The 9,891-nt window shown below is 41.2% G+C and overlaps 2 long non-coding RNA genes across 2 annotated transcripts; one reads left to right on the top strand and one right to left on the bottom strand.

Moving 5' to 3' along the window:
* The first annotated feature begins 902 nt into the window (after positions 1-902).
* LOC111272062 (uncharacterized) lies at positions 903-3,609 on the top strand. Its single transcript, XR_002687306.2, has 3 exons — positions 903-2,587; positions 2,829-2,907; positions 3,336-3,609. It is a non-coding gene; the product is annotated as an uncharacterized LOC111272062 (long non-coding RNA).
* A 2,273-nt stretch (positions 3,610-5,882) lies between these two features.
* LOC111272060 (uncharacterized) lies at positions 5,883-9,212 on the bottom strand. The gene is made up of 2 exons (XR_002687304.2): positions 8,545-9,212; positions 5,883-7,327 (listed from the first exon to the last, which is right to left on the bottom strand). It is a non-coding gene; the product is annotated as an uncharacterized LOC111272060 (long non-coding RNA).
* Positions 9,213-9,891: the final 679 nt, after the last annotated feature.

Below are 9,891 nucleotides of genomic sequence, written 5' to 3'. Positions count from 1 at the left end.
TTTAACGGCTCCATACGATTCATTCATGACATGGTCACAGAAAACACAACAGCTGCTCTTACGCATTTGCGCGTACACACTCGCAGCGACAACTAATTTCTAAAGCATCCAGACGATTCGATACAACGTCTGCGATCAAACGAAGCATTTTTGGCACGAACAGCATTTGTCAAGTGCAACCCACAAGAAAGTTTGACGGAAGAAACTATAATAAATGTAGTTTATTTTTACTACGAATACCCCTGTACTACTATAATATACGCACACTATGATGACGGCGATCTTGAAGCCAGCCAAAGTCTTGCTTGCGTTACATAAAGACATCTGTGTATAAGCCGTTTTGTAGTGAGTTCATCGCTTACCTCCACTTCGTTCTCGTTTAAGTGGTAAGCCGAATCGGTTTCTCTTACATTCGGTTAAAGATTGCTTGGCCGCTGCGCTCGTCAGAAAGCGTTGTGATGGTTTATAGTTTAAATCCACAATTCCAATGTCGATGTAAGGCCAAACCGATCGACAAGCACTCCCCTGACGCCAGTTGTAAGTAGTGCGTACATCATTCCAATTGGCTTCATTTTATCCGAAGAAGCACCTTGCCGACCCGTGCACCTCGTAACTGCCCAGATGCAACAACTGAAGTACAGGTGTCACTCACAGTAACATTTTAGCCAATACTGCTTCTTCATTTTACTGCGATTTATTTTACTTGTAACAGGAAAACTGTGTAGCACCGTACATAGCAGTCCCTGTACGTGTTCGCCAAAACAGCAAGGGATGTATTCTCTTAAATGAATTAATGAATAACAACCGGTTGATATAAAGTGACCGTTCGGCACGTCGACACTAACGACAATAGAGCTCTATATATATATAACGGTCAGCTATGCTGTACAGGGGCAAAAAATGGCAAACGGACAAAGTGTCACAGAGAATGGCACACGCCACATTGCAATAGTGTTACGATGATGAAGCGGTAACCGCTGCCATCGCACTCATGCATAGCAGACCAGTTAGCAACAGTAAAATATAACGTTAGTTGTTTATTGTATTTGGCTTATTTTCGGCTTGTTTCAAGTGCTCGAACATCGTAATTGCGACGTCTGATCTACGGAAGAACGCAAGGTCACAAGACTGTATTGAGCAGCGTAAGGAAGCAGATGACTGTGAAGAAGAGATGCAGAAGCATAGATTCAAATACCACTACCATAAAAAGCTGTTTGCACTAGCTGCAAAAATGTGACGACTTTCCCTGCACATAAGTTCGTAAAGGTTATCATTGAACTAATTTTAATTACTACCTAATGAACACCTCAGCCAAGTCGTTGAGATGCAAAGGACCAGTAATACTCGGTAACTTACCCTTTTTACCGGGCCACTTATACTGCGTTACGTACTGTGGAGTACAATATGAATAAATAGATTATTGGTTAAACAACGACTCTATCGGACTTGTATGACAGACAGACTCCCTCAATATACTTATTCGGATTTGGTTTCGAAGTTGAAAGTCATTTGGTAATAGTATATATAGTCGTGTAAAAACAAATTTTCCGACAAAAACAAGCTAGAATCCACTATGCTGGTTGTAGATGTCTAGCTATATTGGCAACCATGCTGTGGAACGTTTCTCGGAGGAGCTGCATCATATATTTTATATGCTGCAACTATTGTAGCATTACGTCAACGAACCTGTAGCAAACTTGTGTCTACTTTTAACTGAACCAATATCCAGGTGCTGAATACAAGCATATTAAGCTGTTTCTATCGCAATAAATTCGAGCAATTTTCTTGTGCGGAGCGATATCTCCTGCCAAATTAGACTAAAATAACCGACAACATGGTAGCTTTATTTTCAGTCAAACACAGCCGAAGTCGATCAGGAAGTGACTGTCGAAGTCCTTAAACACTTATTTCTTGATTCCTACTTTTCAATAAAAAAAAAAAAAGAAAACATGACGTGTAATAGTAAAATATTGAAATATATATATCGAATAATTGCATGTTTTCTTGCTATTCCATAACGATTTTGTACACTGGCTATGCAATTGTTTCAACATCCATGCATATCTGCTTGACGTATCGATATACTGATCTATGTCACACGTGATTACGTTTAGTGATGTGTTTCTATAAATGCATGCCTACCGTTTGACATATTGCAAACACATGCACATACTTAAATAATTTTAAATTTCGCCCATGTCGCACAAATACACTTCTTTGCATTTTATCGATTTCTGTAATACTTCCGCAAACCCTTTTATTCAAAGTGATCAGCCAGTTGGTCAAAGTATCTCGTGAGAAAAACCAATGCTCTTTTGCGTCAACATAATAACATGAGCAATTTTTTTCGTCTTTTCGTTCCCCCATTACGGTTTGTTGGGCTTCGTTTGATTGTCGGCGATTTCAGTTACGGGGCAACTTGTCATCGGCGTAGTGCAGTAACGTATAATCGAAAACATAACATTGTACCACGACAATGGAGGGTATGCGACAAAACAATGAATAGCTCATCGATATGATCATATCAAACGTCACAAGTCATGAACGACGTTTGCAGAACATTTGCGGAATTCACCATCAACATGTCGTGAGTAGCCCGAAGACTGTCCCTGTTTACCGCTTTCCGCCACTCAGAAAATCCCATTTCTGTCACTGTCACATCACTTATTGCAAAAGTGCGGGAGCACCAGAATTATTCAATCTGAGTTGGACGACGAAATCATTGTAATAATATTGATAACGATATACATATATACACTTTAGCGGCATACGTATGCACAGTCAGTGCGTTTTTAAGTGAATTTCTATTGTTTTCGTGATAATTCCAGAAAAACGGGCATCATAACGGGTAGAGAACGGAGGTGTCCAAGCTAAAGGGCGGAAATTTTGCTTACTCCAGTGGAGAAGGTTAAGTAGTTAGGATAACAGGTGCTCTCCCACAACAACGACCTCTAACTGTTGGAATAGACAGATACTTTTTTTCAACTTCTATAGACATGTTGTTTGTTAAACGATTTTTCTGGTTTTTTTTTTTACAAAACCATCACCTATATAAGTGTATACATCCATGATTGTACATTTCCTTTCCATCAAGCCATTGACTCGCGAAAAAATCAGACAAAAAAAAACAGCAGGCTTGAGTCGTAAACCACTTCGTGAAAAAAAAACCCTTGTTGCAGTAATAACAAATTGGAACGTTCCATCTAAATGAGCTATAACGTATTATAAAAAGTTGCTTGAATTATTACTAAGCAAGCAGTTGACTTTTTAAATTACATATTTTAACTATGGATACGTAAAGAATTACCTCGGTAATGGTTATCTCGATTACTTAGGTGATGTGTGACCCTCAAGGCTCGTTGCTTGTCCACGTACTTGAACTTACCCCGGGGGATTCTTATTAAGGAAACAGTCTATACTTTGTAACTAGCTCAGATCAACGTCACTCTATGCGCTTGTATGCGATTACCCAACTCAGGGAAGTACACAGAGTCTGGCTTGATGCTCTAAAAATTACAAGGCAGAGTTGCCCCTACATGTCTGCGAGCCTTCTGTGGCCTAGATCGCCAACTTCTGAAGTCGTACCAGGACGCTGCACAGTAAGGCATAACAATCTCCGATGATTTCAAGGATTTACTTCAACATTATTTGTTGATTTCGCTGATTTCGTCGAAGATGCAACATCTTCTACAATAACAGTGTGCACTATTGTGGAGCTTTATCAACGAAGTGTCATCAATATTGATTTTCTCGGTCATTTCTTGCAACTTTTCATTGCTGCCTATCACAATGTGCTGTGGTACTATTATTATTCGGCTAGTTATTTAGAATCCTTTCGGTGGCTGCCGTCGAAAATCTTATGGCGGCTAGATGATGACTAGTCTGCTATTATAAAATATTGTACTGTTGGTTCGTGTCCTTAATTTCGTCGTGGACGCTGAAATCTCGTCTCTACAAACTGTCAATGTCTGCTGAACTAAATACACTGAATTGGCTTCGGTGTCATTGCCGCTATTCGTCGCCCACACCGACGGTCTGAAGTCTCTGACCTCTTTCATTTGTTGGGACCTTTATTTCAGAGACGATTCGGAGAAATCTAGTTTCAACCAAGCAGCATTTCGGCAGCCTCGGATTGCCAATATCTCTTGCTGTCTGTCGATCATGGATGGACAGTCCTCTGATCTGGAGAGGAGCTCTGTAGTTTCGTTGGAGGAAGTGAGGAGAGAGCTACTAAACCTCGTTGAATCACAGAAGCGTCGCGAGAGCCTCTGCATAGAGTCCTACGGCAGGTTGGATGCATTTGATGCTAGACACACACACACACATCGAACGTGTTCGTGCCGTTCATACGTAATCTTCTACTATGTTTCTCTGTTATAATACGAATTGTCAATGTGAGCTCAATGCAGAGGTTTTCGATGATAGCAGGCCCGAGCGAAGTATGGCATGCGTTTCTTTCTGCTTCCTTTCCTCCCCTCTTTGCTGGGACCTCGTCACGATCTGATTCTGCATTTAACTACCCATTGATTTTGTAGACCGAGCATATAAGTCCTCTACTCATTTAGTTTCACAGAGAAAAAAGAGGAAGAGCAAGTGCGTTAAAGGTCGACAGATAGAACTTCTCGGCGACAAAACATACAATTCGAATTTTCTACAATCGTCGTATGGTGCAGACGTTAAGAAGTGCAACAAAAGTGAACAGGATCCCAAGTTGTTGGAAATCTGCAGATACTTTCCTGTATCGAATAAGACTATAACAAGAGGACACTGTAGCATGCAAAGTGGCCCGATTAGTAGAAGGTGCAAAACGATTCCTTTTGTTGACTGCATAGATTTATTTATGTATGCTTAGATATAGGATCGGTCAAGGAAGCACGGTACATGTAGTGCGGGAGCGATTTTCGCTGGAATTGCGGGAATATCGTTTTGATTTCAACGAATATCCAGAATCGCGAGACGAGTATCGAACTAGTGACAGAGCCGCAAATCGCGGCTCTGACCGACACCTACGTTTTGGATCTGACGCGTAACAAACAATATGCCATTGCAACGGGCGCTGCAGCTAAGAGCTAAATAGGTGAAACAGGTTCAGCCATCACTTCCTGACCATACACAGATAGGTGGCTACACGTGAACGAAACGAGCGACGGATACGCCATGATGGCTATTCAACTTGCTAAATTTACCGGCTCGCAGAGGAAACTGTCTCAAGTGGTGAACTTAGTAGAAATAGAAGCTGATCTCGCAAAGAAAAAAATTTCAAATGATCCAAATTCGAGAGTCAGAGAGGCGCAACTTCCGCGAATGTCCGTCGAATATCAGAGGTAGGCGTTTAAGGACTTGAAATTCAAATCGGCCGGAATAATTGCTAAATTGTAGTGGCGTAGAATTTCCTCATTGAAGGAGGACCTCCATCACAGCACAAATTATGTGCAAGATTCTCATAAGTGTTCGTAAGTCATTAGCTAACCCAGCGTTGTGAAAAAGGATCGACTTAAGAGAGTCGTCCTGGCGAATGATAGATCCTAGTCCACATAGATTATGTTGCCAGGTGAATGAACCTAAGAGTACTAGCACCGGGGAACTCATGACCAACGCTAAATTATAGTCTTCGGTTAGACAGGTTGACCTGTTCAATGGCAACTGTATTACAATACTCCATTTACTAACGCAATGTTATCTCACTTTTTAAAGATCTGCATAATTAGCCGACCATGAAGATTTACAAAAAAAGACACACCAGTGAGATTCAAGATCATTGTCAACGGTACCATCGTAATTAGGTAGAGCTAATAATTACGCTAGCCACCTTCAATGCTGTCAGATAATCCTTTCAATGTAATTATTTTAAAATATAGATTAGTCGCATATTAATCCATCGATTGGTTTCTTAAACATACCTGTGTTTATTCAGTGACGTGAAGAAAACGTATGATCAAGTTAATCTCTAAGACAAGTTTGCCAAATGCACTCACTCTTGCCACAAACCCTCGTGTCTACTTGTTTTTTAGAAAATAAATATATGTTGCGTTTACTGAAACATAATCTCACTAAAAATAAACAACCACCTAGCCTAAAAGACTAATAGATCGAACTGATACAAGCACAGATGCCATCCAGACAGTCTGAGCTGACCAGCTTCTTTGTGGACGCAGTTGAAGAGCTCTTGTCTGCCTCCAAATCTTCTTGTCATGGTACCCTTTTGGTGCCTCTTCTTGCTCCATTGTCGCTGACTGCTGGCACCCGATTCATCGCTGCAGGAATCGTCGCTATCGATCTCCTTTCACGGGTAGCAGTGTCTCCTGTTACACAACCCCACTGGGCTGGGGCGAAACTGATTTAACCGCAAGGCCAACATCTCTTTTTTTCAGACTCGCTGGCCTTCTGCAAAAACACTCTCATCTGATCCTTAAATCCGCTAGCGATTTACTAGAAGCCATTCCTTCTGGTCTGCCCGGCTAGATCACAGGGAAGTCGCGCTGCGATCGCCTACATACTGGGGGCAAATAACTATGAAATCTTGCTCCAGAATTTTGAATTCGGATCCTCAAACCACAGCAACGAGGCTCCACCGACCGATGTAACTATGATTCGTTTGAACAGTTACACGCCAAAGAAGGGAAAGCTGTCTGCTGGCAGGCGCTCCAAGTTAATTGGCGGGGTATGGAGTTCTCCGCTGTTTTCGTGTGAGATTGACGTCTTACACGGCCGATTTTCAAGTGAACACGGTGGACACAGATATAAACCTCATGAATCAGGCCGCGTACCAACTAATGAAGCGAGAGTTGGTATCAAGCGTTAAACAGCGAAGCTAGATGTTTGAAAGTAATGAAGAACACGATGTTTAAAGGACATTCGTCTTACTCAATTGGGCTTCATATAAGCAATGGGCTCACCTATCTGCGACGACTGCAGAATCAGTCGAATGATAAATTGCTGTTGGTTTCTTGGCCTGTTTTATAAGAGGACGGATTCCTGAAAATCTCAAAAGCTAGAGCTGAATATCGAAAACCACAAAAATCACTAAGCACTGTTCGCAAGGAAATGGCTAACTACCACGACGAATGACATCATACTGGGACGATGCAGCGTGCATCCCATAAAAGAAATAAAGAAGCAATATAACATAAGGAATCAAAATATTATGTCCCGTACATAGGCACGTGGTTAGGAGTGGTTTAGCATTGAGAGGGAAATTATTTTACGTCGATTGGATTCCGAGAGGTGTTCATCGTTCAAGTCGAATTGCTTGATTTCGTTCCGGTCGACAGGTACTAGTCTCATAAAGCGACACGTATGAATATCCGAAACGGGTTCACCCATTCGTCTGCAATACAATTTGTGAATAGACCCAGTTGTATGAATTGCACCCACTTGATCAGTTGCGCGTCTGTAATCAAATGCATGATTACATATTCTCGTATTCCCCAAACCAGCCCTGAACTGATTTAGACCATATCCTTACAAGGTACACAATATTGGTACATGAGCTTTTATCAACTGTCGGGATCATCTGGATGTGGATAGTCCACATAAAGAAATTTGAATTTACAAATGTCCGGTACCCTTCGGTATCTCTTCAATATTCAACGCATTATTGTTTACTGGAAAGAAACACCTGCCATAGAATGAATTACATTGTCAACACTTTTCAGCTGCGCGTTTCAATAACCTTCACACATTAGCTTTTATATTACCACCCAAGTCGCATTATAGAATCACGTATAGCCTTATACTCTTCTTAAAACAAGAAATTTTATACCAAAATATGCTTATATTCTAAGCAAATCTTTTTGAGTTATTTTACATAAACCAGCGCGAATCAGATTGGTGATATCCTATTTTATGGCAAAAAATCCCGCTTTTGAGAATTGTGACGTGAGACGACATTCTGGTGCAGCGCCTTCTCAACGCATACGAATGATTAATAAAAATATGCATGAAATTGATCAGGATCTGTTCAGTCGTCTCGTAACAGCATCTTATGTTAACGATATTCTTGAAAAACTTGTATGGCAGGGCATGAAATAGCGAATTATCCGTCACGCTATTAGTATATAGTTGGTCTTAAAAGGAGCGCGCAGTCTGACAGCTGTGACTCGTCAACTGCCTTTTACCTGAATAATCCGACAAACAATTTAATTAGTTCGTTATTCTAGGCTTTATCCTATAATTCGTTGTTGTTATTATTTTCTTAAATTAAAAATACCTATGTTCCAATTCACACAATGTACTTGAAAACTTCACTTAACTTACCGGCTATTAATGAACGAATTTTTGCAAACGATTCTCAGGTCTCATTGAGGATTTACGGTAATTAGTTCACCAACCAAAATACGTAACAAACTATTTTAATGTTAAACAATAATCAAGTCAGGTAGCGCATTGTATCGTTTCGCTTAATTCATCTCTAGAAAAAGATTCATTTTCCTATAACATATTATTTTACAGACTTGCTCTTTTTTAGCCCAAAGAGAAAATCATAATTCACTTTCAAGTCATTTATAAGCACTGCACTCTATTCTTAGGGACGTAGGAACTTACGTAGGAACGAAAAAGCGGATCCATCTGAAACCATTTTGTTTCCAATTCGAAAAAATCAGGTGCTAACAGTACCTTGGGACATCGCTACCGCTTTGCGGACGGTACGTATTTTTTCGGATACAACCTATACTAACTCTGACCATTCGACTGCGCATGCCGCATTGTAAGTAAGCACCCAACAATTATATAAATAGGTACACTTTGTTCCAGGCATCTCCCACTAAACGCCGCTTTCCACAGTCACTCATTCATGGTATATTCAGCCATTCAGCCATCTTCGCTCTTTAGCTTTCCATCCATCCGTCTTTTCTTCTTAACAATTAAGCGTTACCATTGTTTATTTCACTGCTGCTGCTGCTGCTGCTTCTGCTTCTGACAAAGCGGTTGCGTATTTTATAATTCCTATCATTACACTACCTGAGCGGGCATTATCATTTCATCGTCTTTGCTGCTATTGGAATTACACTGAACTACTATTATTTTAATTCTGCCTTTGCGTTGCTGCTATATTGCTATGGGCGCCGCTTCGGGTTAAATTCTGAATTGAAGGGACGCACTTTGCGCCTTTGCCTGTCAACTTCCGCTATCCGCTTTTGTCCCACCGACAGACGCAGCGATACCGTAAGTTAATGCTCGGCCAGCGTCACTCAACCGCCAACCAACTTGAACGCTCGCAAACAGCTGGGACCATTTGACACTTTGTTGCCATTGGCCGCCGTTCTCGTCTGTATACGCGGGTGTGTGTATCGTTTGTCTTACGTTCGTTTCGCTAAGCATCGGCCGTTATTAAGTCTCCGTCTCATCCGGTTGACCTTCTCAGCGAAACGCTAGCATACGGCCAACGGTTGTCACCAGCTATGAATGGAGTCATTCCCAGTGATAGAGCCACCACCGTCTAAGAGTATAGACAAAACGGCTATTGCCGCTGAAGAACAGTCAACTTTTGTGTTCTCTAGGCTTGGCTGGTTATGCGAGCCGTTAGTTACGTCGACACGGCTACCGGGTCAACGTGACTTGGAACCGTGCAAGTAGTCCGGCTAATGAACGAACAAATGTCCGTACTATAGTTTCTACTGCAGACGTAACTCATGGTTTTTTTTCTTGTATACATCAGTGTTAATAGGCGGGTACCAGCAAGTTAAACTCGAATAGTGAGCGTTTTGCTTACGGCCGCACTACACGCAGATCGTAATATAGAAAAACTGAACAATGAGTATAGCTACAAATAGAAATAGAAGCATTTGTAATCGCATCGTTCAGGTCGTCAATTGCCACAGGCTGACAACTAATACGAAACAACAGTTTCTTACAGTCGAAGTTCCTAGTAGTGAGTTGAATTTTTCCTAA

The sequence above is a fragment of the Varroa jacobsoni genome, unplaced genomic scaffold (assembly GCF_002532875.2).
Source record: "Varroa jacobsoni isolate VJ856 unplaced genomic scaffold, vjacob_1.0 contig01504, whole genome shotgun sequence".
Classification (NCBI taxonomy): Eukaryota; Metazoa; Arthropoda; class Arachnida; order Mesostigmata; family Varroidae; genus Varroa; species Varroa jacobsoni.
Note: the sequence above shows the minus strand (reverse complement) of the source record. Positions and strands in the feature narration are given on the sequence as shown.